This window comes from Canis lupus, chromosome 20 (genome assembly GCF_048164855.1).
Source record: "Canis lupus baileyi chromosome 20, mCanLup2.hap1, whole genome shotgun sequence".
In the NCBI taxonomy this organism is placed as follows: Eukaryota; Metazoa; Chordata; class Mammalia; order Carnivora; family Canidae; genus Canis; species Canis lupus.
Window position 1 is genome coordinate 32,867,091 of NC_132857.1, and position 17,808 is coordinate 32,884,898.

Below are 17,808 nucleotides of genomic sequence, written 5' to 3' on the forward strand. Positions count from 1 at the left end.
TTTCATTGTTCAAAATCTGTGCCCTGGCTCTGAGTTAGAGCATAACCAATGAATATGAGTTAAAGCACTTCTGAGACCATGACTATAACTGTTTTCAAAACATTCAGATCTTGACAAAGTGTCTTCAGAACTTTTTCACTTTGGGCAAAAGAAGTAATCAATTTCTTGACATAAATAAGTGACCAGCAAATACTCAGTGACATCTTCTGACTTTCCCCAAATTAATGACTTATCACCTAGTTTCCAGTCTGACTTTTCCTGCTCTGAGCTGTTAATTTCCTCAACTATTTAAAGTCATGCTTCCAGGTATCAAAGGAGTTCAGTATTCCTTTTCCTTGTGTGTTCAAGTGATGAATGTCTGAATGGCCATGGAAGATTTTAATACCATGACATTCTAAGAGTAGAGAAGGTGATTATTTTTGAGACTGACTACACATATTAAGAGTTCATCTGAACACAATCATTTTCAAACCAATCAGTATCCTTTCTCAATGTCTCCCTATGTTAATATTTTTTCCAGGTCTCTGGAAATTTTCACTTCACGGCATGTTGTCAAAAGAGAAATATTCTCCCTTGGATGTGCATCCATACTGATGGCACCTCAGGAAAATTCAATTATTAAATAAACTTTCCTGTCACAGCCAAAGCCATGACATGAAGTAAGTACTGGTTCTATAGCTTATTAGCCCAAACAGGACTCCTGAGTAGAAGAGGAACTAGTTTCAATACAGCCTTCCTGAAATTCATAGGCAGAAGAAGACCCATAATTGGTTTTCCTATTTCCACCTGCCAAGTGGACATCATTGGATGACTTACAAGTGCTTATCTGAAGCTATGAAAATTCAGTCATTATCACATCTGTCCTCCCCCTACCTTCTCATATCCAAATAGCCATCAAACCTTGCCATATAATACCACTTTCATTTTTAAATTCTCCCCCCTCCTTTTCCATCCACATGGCCTCTGTCTTATTAGTCTGTGTTTTTCTTTAGCAACCTCATTTGTCTTTCTGTCCCTGGCCCCTGTTCCTATGAGACCTTCCTCTGCCCAGCTAACAGGATTTCGTTTCCAAAACAGTAATTGTTGTGATATCCCCAGTCTGGAAATGCTTAGATGGCTTCCAATCACCCATAACAATGAGGAACAGTCAAAAGGGCTCTTGGCAATGAGGCCTCAGGCTGATTTAAAGCCTCCATTCTGCTGGTTCCCACAAGACAGTCTCTGCTTGAGCAGGACAAGATGATGATAGTGACCCAATGTCCCTGATCCTTCCTGCCTCCATTTCTTTACAGAGTGGTGCACAGCTCTCTTCCACTCTCACGATACACCTCATCTTTCAAAAACCCTCCAGCCTGTGAGATCTTCCCTGGGACCCACAAAGAAATCTTTTCTTCTGTACTGCAGTGGCCATTTGTACTTATTCTTAGAGGGCTCGGCACAGTTCATTGGGACGGAATGAAACTTGCCTGTGTGACCTGATGGCAGCTAAGATAGTATGCAATACATAGCTCTTGCTCCATAAATCCTTTCTGAATGAATGAATAGGTGAATAAAAGAATGATTGTCACTAACCTTGCCTTCCTCTGTTCCCCTTCACCATCTCTAATGCAAAACAAGATAGGTGAAATTTTCAGGGGTGTGTCTCTAGGGTCTTTATACCTTTGTTCCAGCATGACATGCTAACATCCCTTACTTAGGGTCCGGAGTTGACCTTTCATCTGGTCTCCAAATCACTTTGCCAATACTCATGGCCACTTAAATCAACCTGTTTATCTAATAAATTATCCTTCTCTAACACTTTTATTTTATAAAATATTGAATAAGTGATCAAATATGAATTATTCTACCAAGAATTTTAAGCATTTAAAATTCTTTAATATTTGCTTCAATTTTTTTAAACTAAAAATAATAATTTTTAGTAAATTCTAATTCAGTGTCATACCCTGTGTCATTCTCCTTTATTTCCTTCCTATTTCTCCATCCTGGTCAGAAGCAACCTCTATCATGAGTCCAACTCATTTTTACAGTTTTACATACACACACTAATTTTTGAAAAGGATGAATTGCACTGGTTTAACAAATTAGCATACTTAATGTGTATGGTCCTTTTAAATTTATATAAATGTGATCGCTTGGACAGATTATGCTGCATTCAAAATATGCTCGGATATCTATCTTTATACAATCATTGGGACAAATTTTTCCCATTATCTGATACATAGAATATTATATTGTATTTAGTATTATATTTAAATATTTAATTTGTCTTTTTAAAGAATGTTTAGCCCACACATTTTTTTCTGTTTACAAGTATTGCTGCAATAAATATTCATGCACCTGTACCAGAATTTATATTTATACATACGTTTTGTATGTATGTGTATTCTCTATATATACGTGATCTTTATATATGTATTCTTTGCATATATATTCTTTCTTTGCTGGATCCTTTTTTATTTTAATAGATATTAAAATTTGTCCTTCAGATTTTATACTAGTTTACATTTCCATCAAAAATTCTAAATATCATATACATTCTAAATTGATTTTCCTAATCATACTTCCTGTCATTTTGTTGATGGTATCTTTCTGTGATTGTTTTCATTGTTGTAAAATGCTAATTTTTATGAAGTCAGATAACATAATCTTTCTTTCTTTCTTTGACTTTTTTCTTTGACTTTTTTCTTGAAGAATATATTCCTTACCTGATGCCATAATTATACTCTGTTTCATTCATTCCAATAATTTTGATGCTTCCTCTTCCGTATTTTGCTTTTAAATCCATCTTTAATTCATTTTATTTTTGCCTGTAGCATGGTTGGTAAATATTTTTATTTAGAATTATAATAGTATATTTAGCACATGCCATATACATTTTGGGGAGATGTCCTTAAATCCTTAAATTTTCATTAAACACAGTTACACAAAAAAAGAAAATAAAAAACAAAAACAAAATAGAAAAAACAAAAATACATTTACATAAATATTTAAACCGACATGCATTAGTTGACATATAATGTGTGTTCCAAAAGACACATATTAAGTTTACAGATTGATAAAATTTTATCACCAGTCTGATCAAAAAACGGAACAGTATAGTAAAACAGAACAGTATAATAAACAGAAGTCCTCCTCAAATCCTCTGAAACTGATTATCCCCACAGGTAAATATTTCTTAATTTGTAACACTAAATGTACCTATAAACACAGTTCATATAAATGAGCTAACCCAACTATTAAAAAGGAGATTCTTAGATTGTAAATAAATAAATAAATAAATAAATAAATAAATAAAACCAAATCAAAATTAATTAGCTATATATTGCTTAAATAGCATATAAAAATAATAAAATTATTTGTGTAAGTTTATTAAAAAGAAAAAAGTAGGTGTATTCTAATCAAAATGAAGTTATAAAATGTTAATATAAGAAATAGAAATTAAGAAAAATTTATACCAAAATTTATCTATCCTACTACAGTTAAACATTTGTGCTGTTTCCACTTTAGATTCACATAAACATTGCAACTATGAGTATAAATATATAGATATGCCTATTTACCTACCTGTATTTTTTCATGAATATGTACATGCCATTCTTTGGGGTATATGCTTGGCAATGGAACTGCTGGTCATACAGCATATAGTATGCGAGCACTTAGCTTTAGTGCATACTATAAGATAGATTTCCAAGGGACTGTACCAATTTATACTCCCACCAGCAATATGAAAGAATTTTAGTATTAAAAAATCATCACTGTTTTGCTTTTGTTTTCAACTATAGTCATTCTAATACATAGGTAATAGCATCAGGTTGTAGTATAATTTTTATTTCTGTGATAACTAATTATGTATAGAACATTTTTGTGTTTGCTAGCAATTTTTTAAAGATTATTTATTCATTTGAGGGAACCCTGGGTGGCGCAGTGGTTTAGCGCCTGCCCTTGGCCCAGGGCGCGATCCTGGAGACCCGGGATCGAATCCCACGTCAGGCTCCCGGTGCATGGAGCCTGCTTCTCCCTCTGCTTATGTCTCCGTCCCTCTCTCTCTCTGACTATCATAAATAAATAAAAATTTTTAATAAAAAAAATAAATAAATAAAGATTATTTATTCATTTGAAAGAGAGAGAAAGTACAAGCAGGGGGAGGGGCAGAGGGAGAAGCAGGCTCCCCGTTGAGCAAGGAACCAGATGCTGGGCTCTATCAGAGACCGCCTCCCCCCTCCCTTCATGACCTGAGCCAAAGGCAGACGCTTAACAGACTGAGCCACCCAGGGACTCCAGTGAAATGCCACTTTTCTTGTTAAAAATAAAATAAATGCTTCCTACAACTCAGTACTAAAGGAATAATTTTGTTTTAAAGTTATGAGTTTTGTACTTTCCTCTTTTGAAGAGTAACTAGTTGTATGGCATCAATGCATGCAGATAGCTTATGAGAAGAATTCAAAGATGTCTTAGGTGAAAATGACAGGAACTGCTCCTTGTGGCAAACGCAAGCACATTGGGAAGAGAGAAAGTTGTGGTCCTAAGAGCCTTCCCAAAGCCAGGCTGCTTCATTAGACCTCCAGGCACTCACTCAGCTTTGAACTGAACTCTGAAATGCTCCCCTTCCTCCCTGCTGGCCCCAGCGTCAAAACTTCGATTCCTGCAATTGTCATAGTTGCCACAGAGGTCATTTGTAACAATCCAAACATGAAACAATACAAAAATCATGGCCTATGGAGTTATAGCCCTGCAGGATAAATCTGGGTGTCACCACCCACCAGTAAACTCACATCCTGCCTCGTCTCAGTGTCCCTTCAAGAAAATGAAGATAGCACATATAACCAACCACCTATTGTAGTAATTATGAAGAATCAATGAGACAATGTGTGTGCAAATGGGCCAGAATGTGAGGTGTGGCCTCTAGATACAGCCTGCAGAAGCAGTATGTAGAGGGCACTCTTGAGTGGCTCAGTGGGGTTAAGCCTCTGCCTTCAGATCAGGTCATGATCCAGGACTCCTGGGAGGGAGCCCCATATCAGGGTCCCTGCTCAGTGGGGAGTCTGCTTCTCCCTCTGCCCCTCCCCCACTCGGCCCCTGTGTTCTCTCATGTGCTCTGCTCTCAAATAAATAAATAAAATCTTAAAAAAAAAAAAAAGAAAACGAAACAGTACGTAGAGAACTAAGCACCAAATCTAAAGCATAGGCAAAATCCAAGACATGCCCCTAATGTTGTTATTAATAACTATAGAACAGTATATAATTGTTCACTGTTACAATATTCTCACTAAGTTGCATGTCACCGTTGCAGAGACCATGCTAATCTCCCTATCGTCCCAATTTTAGTATACGTGCTTACCAAAGGGAGCACACGACAATATTCTCAATAAGCATAAACACCTAACAGGTTTTCCAAAAATTCTGTTTAAAAAAAAAATTATTTACTTATTCATGAGCGACACAGAGAGAGACGCAGAGAGACAGGCAGAAGAAGCAGGCTCCCTGCAGGAAGCCTGTTGTGGGACTTGATCCCTGAGCCAAAGGCAGACGTTCAACCACTGAGCAACCCAGACGTCTCAATTTCTTTCCATTTTAGAGGAATTAGCTTTGAGAGAGGGGGTTGGTATACATACTGCAATGTGCAGGCAACTGGCGGAACTCTGAAAGCCAGCCAGGAAACAGACTGTGGAGAGGGCTGTATACTAAAGCCTTAGAGCGGCCCTCAGATCAGCTAGAAAGGGAATCATGTATTTTCGTTTCCATTAGACTAATCCTTGTACCAGTGCTAATATACAAGCCACTTAGCAAATTTATTTTAATTCAAACCATAATGACATTCAGCCCAACATTTTACAGAAGTTAACAATTCTCCCGGCAAGCAGCAGCCGGCAGTTTCTGCGGCGCTAATATGCAGCTAAGTAGTTTGGGCCACTCAGACAGCTGGCCCAAGTGAAACAGCTGGAAAAGCACGGCTATTAACCTTTTGTTTGCAGTGAGAGGTGTCCCTACAGACGCCAAAAACGTTGTGGTAGACTGAAATACCTCCTAGTAGTTCGAACCACTTTTTCTAATTGCAGGTAGTGGTGTTATGTCTTCTTTTCCTCATTGTTGGGAAAGAGAATCCTGTCTGGTTTTTCCTATTTGATCTGTGTAATTTGTGTACACTCCATGACATTTAAGCTTACTAATACAGGCAGAGAAAGTCTTTATAGAAACACATGTGTACCGTATCTAAAACCAAAGAAGCAGTGTCTTAGCCAGTGAGGACATCTGAGGAAAGGGAAATTAAATCAAAATTCGTTTTATTATTTTATTGAAAGTATAGGGCCACAGCACTAATAGCTGATAGACCAAATCAGATAAATGTTAGTTATTATTTATTTATTCCCATTTTTTTTAATGTTCACTGAAATTTTGTTTATGGAAAAAAAAGGAAGCATGAAGAGCTTGTGCACATTGTCTAGAAAAAAACTTGAAACCTGGCCATTCTGAGGTTAGAACCCGGGCAGTCTGCGTGGACCTTCTGTACAACTCCCTAAATACATCAGATTCTAGGAGTGCCTGGGTCACTCAGTCTGTTAAGCAGCTGCCTTCCTCTGGGGTCATGATCTCAGGAACCCTGGATCAGCCCCACCTTGGGCTCCCTGCTCAGTGGGGAGCCTGCTTCTCCTCCTTCCTTCTGCCCCTCCCCCCTGCTTAGACATGTGGGCTCTTTCTATCAAATAAATAAAATCTTTTAAAATATCTATATCAGATTCTAATTCTTGCCTGGAATTTTTTCAGATCCAATTGCATTTTAAAATGCTCCATATAAACTCCATAGGGGTAGTTTTGTTGGGAAGGTTAAGTTCCAGATATTTCTGGATATTTTGTGTGTCTTGGGGGATATTTGTTCAGAAAAAGTTACAGATAAATAAATGATGATATCTACCTCAGCATCTTACGTGGAAGGCTCTTGTGTGTAACAGTCCTGGTCAGATACATTTAAAATTGCAAGTAGTAGTAAGAATGCAAAGTGACCAGGAAAAGCATCAGAGCATGATATGTGGGGAGAGATAGGCAATGACAAAATTATAACATATGGAGACTTAAGGTTTATGACCATTTTTTCCAGTTTAAAAAGGAAATCCATCACAATATTTTAAACAGGTGGGTGTTGATAACATGACTTAATTAGTGTTTTGAAAGCTATGTATGGCTGCGGTGTGGAGAAAGGATTCCTGGAGGAAAAAAGGGCAGGAGGTGAAGATATCTTGGATTACACCAATGGCTCGAGGAAATAAATCAGTAGACTGGAAAATGGATTTGGATTTAGAGGGTACAGAAGTAGACTTATTGGAGAGGACTCTAAGGGTTCTGGCTTGCATAGTAGGGTGACTGGTAGTGTTCTCCATTTATCAGGGACCATGGGAAGAGGATTGTGTATGAAGGGAAGTCCTTGAGTTCACTTTGGGACATAACAAACCTGAAGTACATTTGAGACAACCAACTGGTGATGCAAGCACTCAACTGCATGAATTTTTTTTTGTTACACAGCAAAGTATCCTAGGATGGAGACATTTACTAATAAACAATTCTTATTTGAAGTCTCTTGCACAATTAAGATTGCTTAAAGAAAGAAACCAAAACAGACAAGACAGAGATGAGTTACTTTATTACATGTTATGCCGAGGAGCATTACTCAACTTCAAAAAGCACCGGTCGGGATCCCTGGGTGGCGCAGCGGTTTGGCGCCTGCCTTTGGCCCAGGGCGCGATCCTGGAGACCCCAGATCGAATCCCACGTCAGGCTCCCGGTGCATGGAGCCTGCTTCTCCCTCTGCCTGTGTCTCTGCCTCTCTCTCTCTCTCTCTCTATGTGACTATCATAAATAAATAAAATTTAAAAAAAAAAAAAAAAAAAAAAACAAAAAACAAAAAGCACCGGTCCTTTGGACTATATTGTAAATGGGCCCCTCTGAGTTATGCAACTTGACAGCCCTGGACAGAAGTTTGAGGACCCAATGACTAGGGGAGAGAAGGATAAGCTTATCAAGTGAGTGCATGTAAAGAAAAATAAGAGAAAAACATGGACCAATTATGGCAGCAGAAGGAAAGAAAAAAGAGTATTTTAAGCAAGGCAAGATGAGAAGCTACAAAGGTGGCTGAGACATCATCAAGTGTGGTGATGATATAAAAAAGGACATGGAACTTGGCAACACAAAAGTCATGAGAATTCTTAGCAAGAATTATCTCAGTGGGATTATAGAGGTAGAAGCCAAATTGGAGTAGGCCAAGGGGTAAGCAGAGGTCTGACTGCAACTCTCAAATCTCATCACACTCTGAATTCTCTAGTAATGTTTACCTCCTTGCAGTGAACCTCTATCTGTCTCAGCCTCTCAAATGAAGTGTGAGTTCACTGATATTAGGACCGTATCTGATTCACCTTAGCATGCCTGTCTCATAGTACTAGTCAGAGTGGGCCTCCCAAATCACAAATCAGATCAGGTCTCAACACATCTAAAATGTGGCCCCTTCGCCATCCCATCACAGTAGTCTTTATTCTCTTTCCCTTTTTATATATTTTTTCTCTTTAGCACTTAACACTTTTAAGCAAACTCTATATATTATTTGTCCTACCTATTTTGCCTCTTCTCCATTAGAATATAAGTTCCATGAGGATGGAAATGTCACATGAGTTTTACTGCTGTTTCCTCAGCTCCAAAACAGTATTCTAAACAGAAAAGCATTATTTGTTGAATGAATAAAAATTTCTAGTGCCTAATACGGTGCTGTATACATGATTGACCAATGATAAATTAATGAATAAACGTTTGTGTTATGACCAAATTGCATTGTTAATTGCTAAGATTGTATTGAATGAAAGGATGCAACTGATTCTTTTTAAAATCTATTTGCTTGTCATTCGTTTTGATATTTATCTGTAACTCTTCAAAATTGCAATATAGTCATTATGGTAAAATTCTTTGCAGCAATTTGAAACTTCAGGGTTTCAATGGCCATCCGTATCAATCCTGAAATTAGATTGATGTAGTGCTATCTACTCATCTGAATCCAATGCCTTTCCTGAAGCCTCAAAGTAAAGAAAAATGTTGTTTCTTTGTTTTTTTTTTAAATGAATTTCCCTAGTAACAGCACTGAAAATATGGATTGTACAAGTCTAAAATTCTTTTGCTTTTAATCTTATTCTAAGTATGAGCCTGACTTCTTTAAATTGAAGATAATGCCATAGGCTGGGCTTGACTGAAAGGGGAGATTAAACAATTGGGTGAAAATGTTTATGGTATCTTTATGTCCTTCACTGATGTTTATTTCAAATCGAGTCACTTATTCCTCCAAAAATTTCAACTTACCAGGGTTTCATGTCATCTTTCTCCCCAAAGAAGATAAAGACCAAGTTGTTGAGCCATATGTCAGTTGACTTCATAAATTTATGACCTGTCACCAAGTATAAGTATGTGAAAATTGTCATAATGACAGAGATTAGTCTGTCCAGGGCAGAGGCGAGATCTTGATGCATAACTTCTAAGCAGAATAAACTATTCTCTCTGAGGAGCTTGGTGAATGCTTTTAAGAAATATGGTCCACCAGTGATACTGTCAAAAGAACAGCTAGCTGTGTTTTTGGAAAACAAAAAAAACCCCAACATTTAATGATGACAGGTCTGAGGCACAGCAGCTGTGGCTCCCCTGAGGCCCAAACACTACAGAAAATGTGTACTGAGAGTATATGGCATGTCCAAAGATCATGGTGTAGGTTTCATGTCTAAAGTGAAAAAGAAAAAAATAGTGAATTCATTCCTCTGGGACAGATTTCTACTTCCCTGTCTTTTATCTTATCCAAACTAAGATAACCTTATCTGAACTCAAATAACCTAACTTTTTAAATTCATTAGCATTCATGATAAATCCCTTTCAGAGCCTAAAAGGAAGGAAGCAAGAATTGTACTCTGATCCCCAAAACTGTTATAAATAGAGCAACTAGGGATTCCTTATCTTCTATCATTATAGAGACAATATCATAAATATCACCATCTATAGATTTTTTTTTTTTTTTTTTTTAAGGAAACAGCTTCTTTGCCAACTTGAAAATCTCTATGGTCCAGCCAAGGCACTCGTGCTTCCCAACAGGAATCTCTGATATCAATCAGCTCATTCAGGCTGGACCAGCCCTCAAAGACCCAGGGTATTTTAAGTGAAATGGCTTAAGGGAAGAGCAGTATTATGGTGCTATCATTTGTTTGCTCTAAGGCCCATTTGGTTATATAGTGATATCACTTACATGTGTTTATCCATAAGAAACCTTTTCCCTGAGGTAAGTCATTCACCAAAGGCCTCTGTCTCCTGCCTAACTAGAACATTTCCACAATGAGAGTACAGGTAGTAGAGTCTGAGAAACCTCCCAAACCTGGTTTGGCCAGTGACTATCTGTGTCACACTGAACAAATTACTTGAACTCACTGGGCTTCAGTATACTCCTTATGGAATAGGAATAATTAATAATTCCTACTTAATAAGGTAGTTGTGCTAAGTAGTTGAGTGAAAAGTTCCAGGTTCAACTAGTATGACAAGGAAGCCAAGAACACTCAAGGGACAAAGGATGATTTCTTCAATAAATGGTGCTGGGAAATTTGGATAACCACATGCAGAAAAATACAACTGGGGGGCACCTGGGTGGCTCAGTCAGTTAAGTGTCTGTCTTTGGCTCAGGTCATGATCTCAAGGTTCCCTGTGTCTATACAGGGATCTCCCTCCTCTCCTTCCCCTTACTCATGTGCTCTTTCTTTCTTTCTCTCTCAAATAAACAAAATCTTAAAAAAAAAAAAAGGCAGAGGACCCAAATAGACATTTTTCAAAAAAAGACATCCAAATGGCCAACAGGCTTGTGTAAAGATGCTCAAAAGTACTCATCATCAGGGAAATGCAAATCAAAACCACAGTGAGATACCACCTCACACCTGTTACAATGGCTGTCATGAGAAAACAAGAGATCACAAGTGATGGCCAGGATGTGGAGAAAAGAGTTTCCCTACGTACTGTCTGTTGGTTCAAAAGCTCCTAGGGAGTTTACCAGGTGAAATCTGAAATTGGCTCCCTTATTCAGAGGGCAGGGAGAGGCCAGAGAAAGAGATTGGTAGGTAGCAGTATATTAATTAATAAGTAAAGGAACTTATTTACAAGGCTTGTCATGGGTGGCTGCAAGACACCCGAGTAGATCTCTACACCTACCTGCCGAAATGTAAAAATTTATACACAGACCTCGACCTGGGTTCAATCATGTATACCGTCCAGATGATCTCAGCACTACATCACTATCTCAAAGCTATACCCTTGGGCAGCTTCTGGTAGTGGAGAAGGCAAGTGGAAACCACATTCCAAGTGCAGGAGCCTCAGATTACCCAAGTCTACCTCACAGGGCAACCAGTGGCAATGTCTTCTCCATGACCGCCCCCAATACTGTACCTTTTCTGACCAATTCTTACAATGTCACATCTCCCTCTTCACCAGTGTGTCCTGAGTGGTCAGCAAGGGGTTCACTAGGATGGAGGTGAACCATGTGGCCATGGTTCTTTGGTGGCCATGTGGCTGCATTGAAGGCAGATGTCACAAGGACAATACAAGCACATCCAAGAGAAAACACAGATTAAGACAACGATTCCCAAAAATCAGTGACAGCTTGTTCCAGTAAGAACCTCATGATACGAACCACTGATTTACTAGATCTCTTAAGCCAGGATTCAGGATCCGTCAAGACATTCACCTATATCCTCATGTGATTTAAAAGATGATACATTAGCAGATCCATCAGGTGTGGACACACAATATTCTGTTTGGATAATGGCACAGGTATCTCCTTCTGAAGCAGTATTAATGTCAAAGTCCATTGTATCTTGGAGGACAGCTTTTCTCATTAGAGATATTTTAGTGTAGCTTTGTTGGCTATGATTCGGATGCTAGCTGAGTGAATTTAGTAAGAGCTTCTGTGTATGCTATGATGTCTTTTAGGACAATGGAGAGAACAAAGAGAACAGCCAAATGATTGCATTGGTGGGAAACAGTGTCCATCTGGCCTTGAGAAGGGAGAGGTTGGTCGTGTTAGGAACTTGACCTGGTTGTATATACCATATATGTTAGCCAGCAGGCATAGTGTTGTCAGGCATGAGAAAATGTACTGGGGACAGGACATGCCAGACCAGAACTCCCACCATCTCCCCTATTTCATGGTGCATGTTCCATTCCAGATATAGCGCATTCCAACAGGTCCAGCTTATAGCAGGACAACGCTTCCCAGCATAGTCTCCCCTTCACTCAGGGATGCAAAGTAACTTAGCCCAAAGGAGCATCCCACTGCAATTTCCAGTAGAGAATTCCTTTCCCAGATGTGATGGGGCATGGTGTTCTCAGCAGCATAGCACATGAGCCACAGTGAAAGAGGGAGCAATGACTGTTTCCCATGACTTCCATACCTTTACCACATTAGGCTCCTCAGTAGGGATCTACAGTTTGGCACATGGGGCAACAGGCCCTACTGCTTAATTATTTACATGTATTGAGGCCTAAATGGTACTTTAGTCCATCCATGCAAGGTGGTTTTACCTGTTAGTAATTTAATCTGCTATTTTAATATTCCATTCCCCTTTCTACCAAACCAGGTGCTTGCAGGTTATAAGAAAGATGGAACCTTTATTCAATGTCATGCTATTTTGCCTAATCTTACACATCATAACCTTTGAAATGTGACCTTCAATCATAGTCTAGTAGATAAGGATTTCTACACGTGGTACTCAACTTCTGTAATTCTCCAATGACGGCAGACTGGTTTGTACAGCAGCAGGAGACAGCTTGGATTAGGCCAGATGCCGTGTCCACATAAGTCAGGGCATATTTAGAACCCTCACTTGGAAAGAGGCAGCCAATACAATCAATTTGCTAATCTCTTACTGGTTGAGAACTCCAGCTGAAGGCCCCAGACTCCTTTGGCAATTGCCTTGGGAATTGTTCAAAACACACCGGACATGGGGTCACTACTAACCAAGTCACAGTATTTAAAGGGCAACCCAGCATTCTTAGCAATATTCCATCTCACCCTGGGCACCGTGGTAGCTACTATGTCTATGCACCCAATCTGCTGCATCTACTAAAGGGTCAGATGCTAGGGCTCATATGGGAACTAGGGTACCAGCTTCCTAATTGCCAGGAGGGTGTCAGTGCCTTATGAGCCAGGACACGGATGACAGGGAGGACTGCCTTAGGCTCTTACAGATGGACCAAGATATCTTTCTACCTATCCTGACCCCACAAGGGCTTATTCAAGATCATATACCCTTTGGCCTCCCATTGTCTAAGCCATAGAATTCATCCATTTAGAAAAGCCCAATGTCAATGCAAAGGGTTAACATCCTGGGTTCATAAGTCACCACCAGCCAGACTGGTCTGAGCTCATCCCCCACCTACTACCCCCACCCCGACCCCCCACTAGCTGCTGCATTGCTTGCTGTGTGAGAGGCTCTGCTCTACCCCGAGGAGAATAGTGTATACTGCTAGCAGCTGCAGCTCTACTGAGGTATATTGGGTTTCTGCCCTCTTCCACAGCTGGGACCAAAATCCTTAGACATTTTCCCCTGTGCTGTTTCTGTCACAGCATCTGATCCATACCTTCCTGAGTCACAGACACATCTAACTCAAATGACAGCCCTGCTTGGGAGATGCCCAGAACTTTAAGTTGTTTCACTAAGTCACTCAAAAAGGACTCTGGCTGTTCTAATCATCTGTCCTACACATGTTTTGTTTTGTTTTGTTTTGTTTTGTTTTTTTGCTTTGTTTTGTTTTGTTTTTCAACCAGGGCATAAAGGACAGAGAGACACTGCATAAGGTGGGAATCAAAAGTCCTCAAACTCCCAAAATCTCAACAAAGCTTGCACTTCTTTCACAGTCTTAGGGGTTGGACAGGCTTGCACTGTACCAATCACAACTTCTGGAATGACACGCCTTTACCTGACCAAATGACTCTTAAAACCTTATGGTGATGCCTGAACCTTGAACTTTGTGTTCAAGATGCCATCGAGCAGAGGCAAATCTTCACATGTTAACATTGTATCATTGTAAGGGGCCATTTTACTAAAATGTGGGGAAGCAAGGAAGGGACAAGTATCCAGTTACCATCGCATGACATACTGTCAGGCTCTGCAGGTAGCCTTGCGGAAGCATTTGAAAGGTTCATTATTGTCCCTCCCACACGAAGGGAAATTGATCCTGGTTATCAGAAACCTATCAAAGTCTTTTCCATGAATCTCCTTGAAGATGAAACACTTTTTTTGCAAGACCGCTTTTTGCCAAAGCATCAGAGTAAAACAGTAACTGTCTCAAATGACAAAAGACTAAAAAATGGCCATCAGTGAAGATCTGATGAGAGCCCTCTGGAATGCCATTGATATAGGAATTTGGTTATTTCTGTGACATACAGTTTTTAATTGACTGATAAGACTGTGCCAGGGTATATCAGATTTTTAGAAATTTCCTAGAGTTATGCCCTAATGAAAGTAGCATCACTTCTTATTTGACAATGTTTCTCATGAAATACAACATATACTACATAATTGTAAAAACTTGGCTCTTTTAGTAGAGAAGGCTCAGTTTTCTTAAGTAATCCAACACCCATTAAAGACAAAACACAGAATTTTTGTTTTCTAGATTACATTAAAAGAAAGAGAAATCTTTGTTTACAATTTCTTATTAAGAGTAGGTAAATAACCTAAGAAAACTTTGGCTTTTTAACACAGAGAAAGCCAAATTCTAATTTTACACCAGTGTACTTTTGACATTAAAACCCACCTCCTTTTAGCTTACATAAACCCATTCCAATCCTAGCTTGACTACACATAAAATTCCTTTTTTCAATATCCTTCTTCCACACACCTGCAACTTTCTTTCTATATCCATTCAGCTGTTATTTCAATACTCCAGCCTGAATCAGGTTCCCCTCTATGTGGCTAATGCTGTTCGCTGCTATCTGCGATCTTCTCGAGGTTCTGCACAGAATTTGGGGCAACGGAATTCTGGCAGCAGTCTGTATTTTAAAAAGTCTCTCCCCCTCCTCCTTTTTTTTTTTTTTTTTTTTTTTTTTTTTGGTGTGTCTTCATTCTCTGTGGGTAATCTTTTTTGTTTATCTCCCGGGTGTTCACATTTCAAAGACGTGATAAGATTTACAATTTCAAGGGACAGAGAAAGAATGCAAGTTTCCTCCCAGAAGTCTTTTTGGGGAATTGTTATTGCAAATGTTCCTTTATATTAGGGCCCAGAAAGAGCATGAGGCATTTTTTCTATTTTCTCATCAATTACCATAACATCCTCTTCTTCATTCTTTCACCACTTTCCCAGAAATTCCATCTCTCAGGATTCTAATCAGACTGCCACAAGTACCTGGATCTTAAGACAGCTTGCGTCCCCCTAGTCTTACAGAAAGGCAGCTAAGGCCTTTAATTTACTATCCTGCCCTCCCAGCTTGTCTGCCAGCCCCAAAGCCAGCAGAGCGGTGGACACTCAAAAGCTTTTCTCTTACCTGAGCGCTTCTTCCAACTTTGTAACTTGAACTTCAGCCTCTAGTTGGACATCCACGGCCAGCCAACTGTGCAGCCCTGTGCTTCCCTTCTCTACCTCAGCGTACTCTGCGCAGTTCCACAAACAAGCCTCTAAATCAGTCAACATTTTTGGGGTGTCCCCATACTCACACAATACTCCTCAGGCATCTAGCATGTGAACCACGGACCACCTCTCCTTACATAGAGGTTACAGACCATTTCCCCTGTGGATGCCTCTTTCCAAAGGCTATGAAACTTAATTAAGAGGCTTATACCAGCCACCCTACCCCACAGAGAGGTCAATGGCCAACTCAGGATGTTCCCCCTCAGATGTCTCATTTCCACGGACTGTGTCTTTGATCTCCTGGCTGGCTCACGAATGTTTGGTTTACAAACTCTGAGGGAGCTTCCCAGGTGTGGTCTGCAACTGGCTTCCATGTGCACAGGGCAGAGAGAAACCAGTGAAAGAGGCAGCCACTCCAGATTGGTAGCAGCAGACTTTATAACCAAAGAAACTTACACACAAGCCTTGTCTTGGACGGCTGCAAGAAGAGTAGGTCTCTGGGCCCATCTGCCAAATCTTCAAACTTTATATAGAGGTTTCACCTGGGTTCAGCCATGTATACTGTGCAAGTGTACTCAGCACATATCACTACCTCAAGGCTATGTCCTTGGGGCAACCTCTGAGTAGGGGAGTCAAGTGGAACTCATGTTCCAAGAGTAGGAAAGGAGGCGAGGAGCCTCTGTTTGCTGGGGTCCAGGCTCAAAGGTCAAAAAAAAAAAAAAAGTCACATCTTCTCAATGATCTCCCTCAACACTATTGTTAGGAATATAAATTGGTACTGCCACGATGGAAAATAGTATGGAGGTTGTCAAGAAATTAGAAATGCAACCATTGTAAGATCCAGCAATACCACTCTGGGGTATGTATCTAAAGGAAATGAAAACAGGACCGCAAAGAAATATCTGCACTCCTACGTTCATTGCAACATTATTTACAATCGCTAACATATAAAAACACCTTAAGTGTCTATCAACAAATAAATGGATTGAGAAGATGTGGTTTATATATACAATGGAACATTATTCAGCCATGAGAAAAAAGTCATGGGATGACATGGATGGAACTTGAGGGCATTATGCTAAGTGAAATAAGTCAGACAGAGAAAGACATGTCCTCTATCATCTCACTTATGTGTGGAATCTAGGAAAGTTAAATATAGAAAGAGAGAATAGAATGGTGGTTAACAGGAATGAGGGAGTGGGGAAAATGAGATGTTGGTCAAAGGGTAAAGCTTCCAATTTTAAGATGAATACATTCTGGGAATCTAATGCACAACATGGTGATTATAACTAATAATACCATATTATATACTTGCAATACTTGCAAGTTGCTAAGCGAGTAGATCTTAAATGTTCTCACCACAAAAAAAAAAAAAATGGTAATTACGTGAAGGGATAGAGGTTTTAGCTAATGCTGTGGTGGTAAGGAGTTTGCAGCGTATAAGTGTGTCAAGTCAACACATTGTACACCTTAAATTTACACAATACTAAATGTCAGCTATTTCACAATAATCTGGGGAGAAATAAATCATAAGTAAAGGGGGGCCTGAACAGAGCTAGAGCTCAGTCGATAGCTGTGGCGTTCTCAAAGTCAGGCTCCCAACTACAAGATTATGGAATTCTCTCACATGAATTATCATATTGGTGACGTGACAATCCAATAATGAAGTGGACTCCACAGCTGACTTGTAAAAAATAAAATCCTAGTGCCTAGTGTGAGCAATAGCATCAGATTATTTGAGAAGAGCATAGATGCCAGGCAGTAACAACTCTAAATTAGTTTCCACTTGACTAAAGTTTTTTGATCTCTATTTGTGAGCCAATTTTGAGAAAATGTTAGACTCATAAAGATCCTTTCTTGCATCGCTAGAGATATCTTTTTAATCATTGAAAAATTCATGTGTAGCATCACTTCTTACAATATGTTACGATAACACACTGTGAAATGTGAATCTAAAGCATCAGGTAATTTGTAATTCAGCTCTGGGAGCCTATTGAGGGAGAGAAGTTTTGGAAGCAGACTGCCTACGATCAGGCCATCCAGAATCACAAGTAAAAAACAGCTTGTTGGCATTTGGATTCTTATTCTGAACTATTTTATATTCCTAATACTTACAGAAATGAATAGAGGATTAAGAGAGGTGTCTATTTTTGTCTCTTCATTGCCACCTCAGAATTATATTTAAACCTT

At 39.3% G+C, this 17,808-nt stretch overlaps 1 long non-coding RNA gene across 3 annotated transcripts in view; it reads left to right on the forward strand.

Moving 5' to 3' along the window:
• The window catches only part of LOC140611833 (uncharacterized), an 85,924-nt gene extending 78,316 nt beyond the window's left edge, over positions 1-7,608 (forward strand). Inside the window, exons 7-8 of one of the 3 annotated variants that reach the window (XR_012013082.1) lie at positions 521-659; positions 7,381-7,608. This is a non-coding gene — a long non-coding RNA (uncharacterized lncRNA). Of the gene's footprint in view, positions 1-520; positions 660-1,292; positions 1,532-7,380 lie in introns of those variants that run through there. The other 2 variants (XR_012013080.1, XR_012013081.1) reach the window with 2 other exon arrangements.
• Positions 7,609-17,808: the final 10,200 nt, after the last annotated feature.